Source organism: Macaca fascicularis, chromosome 12 (assembly GCF_037993035.2).
Source record: "Macaca fascicularis isolate 582-1 chromosome 12, T2T-MFA8v1.1".
In the NCBI taxonomy this organism is placed as follows: domain Eukaryota; kingdom Metazoa; phylum Chordata; class Mammalia; order Primates; family Cercopithecidae; genus Macaca; species Macaca fascicularis.
Genome location: NC_088386.1, coordinates 119,150,797 through 119,153,108, shown reverse-complemented (window position 1 = coordinate 119,153,108; position 2,312 = coordinate 119,150,797). Strand labels below are relative to the sequence as shown.

The 2,312-nt window shown below is 41.4% G+C and overlaps 1 pseudogene; it reads right to left on the bottom strand.

The window, feature by feature from the left end:
• Positions 1-636: 636 nt before the first annotated feature.
• LOC102138757 (interferon-induced transmembrane protein 3 pseudogene) lies at positions 637-1,204 on the bottom strand (annotated as a pseudogene).
• Between the last annotated feature and the right edge of the window lie 1,108 nt (positions 1,205-2,312).

The window sequence follows — 2,312 nt, the reverse complement described above, 5'->3', positions numbered from 1 at the left end:
AGGTTTCCTTTTTCCTTTAATTTATATGGGTCTTCTCTCCTTTTTTCTTAGTATAACCACTGCTTTCTCAATTTTGTTTACGTGTTCTAAAAGCAACTTTTTGTCTCATCGATCTTTAATATTGTTTCTTTATTCTCTAATTTGTGTAGTTTTGCTTTGATCTTTATTATGTTTTACCTTCTAGTAATTTTGGGTTTGGTTTATTATAGCCTTCCTAATTCTTTGAGGTATATTATTTGGTTGTTTATTTGAAGTCTTTCTCTTTTTTTTTTGATGTGGGTGCTTACTGCTATAAATTTCCTTTTTAGCATTGCTTTTGTTGTATCTCATAGGTTTTGGTATGTGATTTTTCATTTTTATTTTTTTCAAGAAATTTTTTTATTTACTTCTTCTTCTTTTTTTTTTTTTAATGGAGTCTCGTTCTGTCACCCAGGCTGGAGTGCAGTGATGTGATCTTGGCTCTGCAACCACCGCCTCCCAGGTTCAAGTGATTCTCCTGCCTCAGCCTCCCAAGTAGCTGGGACTACAGGTACCCACCACCATGCCCAACTAATTTTTGTATTTTTAGTACAGACAGGCTTCCATCATATCGGCCAGGCTGGTATTTACTTCTTTTTTTTTTTTTTTTTTTTCCAGAAACATATACACTTTATTGAATGCCATTGTAGAAAAGTGTGTGAGGATAAAGGGCTGATACAGGACTCAGCTCCGGGGGCAGGGCGAGGAATGGAAGGTGGAGCACGTGGGATACAGGTTATGGGCAGAGCTCCTGGCCTGAATGATGTCTCCTGATCTATCAATAGGCTTGCAAGATCAATACTGGGATGACGATGAGCAGAATGGTCATGAGGATGCCCAAAATCAGGGCCCAGATGTTCAGGCACTTAGCGGTGGAAGCATAGGCCTAGGCCCCAGTCAAGTCACCAGCCATCTTCCTGTCCCTAGACTTCACAGAGTAGGAGAATGCTATGAAGCCCAGGCAGCAGGGGTTCATGAAGAGCATGAAGAGGATGTTGAACAGGGACCAGACGACATGATCAGGCACGGAGGTCTCACTGCAGATGTGGATCACGGTGGACGTTGGGGGAGCAGTGTTGTGGGGCGCCCTCAGCACAGCCACCTCGTGCTTCTCCTTGAGCATCTCATAGTGGGGTGGCTGGCCACTGTTGATAGGAGAGAAGAAGGTTTGGACTGTATGGTTCATGGTGTCCTGCAAAGGCCAGCAGTGGTCGGGTTAGTGGGATGGTTCTCAGTCAGGTCAGCTGCATTGTTTCCCTTTCCTTCTGTGCCTGGGAGGTTCCCTGTCACTTTCCTGCTAAGTTTCAGTGTTCTCTCTTAGACACCCTAAGCCCCTATTCAGTGTGTGGTTTATCTACTGGCTGTTTCAGTCCTTTGTGGAGGCAGCTAGTGCTGGGTGCCTCTAGTAGTTATCTTGACCCTTCATGTTTAAAGACCCTTTTGTTCTTAGCACATTAAACACCTGTTGAGTTGTATCACATTCTAAAATGGTCAGTTAACTAAGTACATTTGGAAAGAGAAAGGAAAAAGCATTTTCACAGATTTTCATTTGCTGGAGGCTGATGGACATGATCCTATTGACTCATGGATTACCCCATCCCCACCCTGCTTTGTTTATGTAAATATGTTTCTTTAGGGAGGGGACCTGGGGGCAGTGAACAGAGCTCCCTCTTCTTTGACTCTTGTTAGTATCTAGAGCCACTTTCTGATTCAAGTTTCTCCAAAAACAGAAATTAATTCCTCTCATTCAAAATTACATAACTTTCTTAAATTCACTTTCTCTCTCAGAAACACTCAGAAGTGTTTATCTCAGCTGTGTCTTATGTGGTTAGAAAAAAAATGTGCACCCGATATGCCCGTAGAAAAATATTCAATAACAAAGGAAGTATTTTCTCTTTCTCTGCATATGAATTTGATTCTCTGAGCATGGCCCTCAGGAGCAAAATGAGTTTGGTGAATTGGAGTCACTGAGTGTAAGAGCCAGGGTTGCTCAAGTTTGACTCACCAATGTCTCGATGACCCTGTCATCCTTATTTATGCACATCCTTATTTATGCCTTCCACATTTTTTTGGAGTCTCCAAAATATGCTTTGCATTGCTGTGATGGCTGTCATCATTGGAAAACGATGAATATTTTACAAATAGAAGTAGTCCTATTTCTGTCATTGGACTATACCTACTTCTGTGACACATCCCTGCTTCTGTATTAAATCTAAATCTCAAAAAATAACTTAGAGACTTAGGCTATCCCATCAAAATCAAAACACAGAAGAAAAATTCTAGAACAGAATATC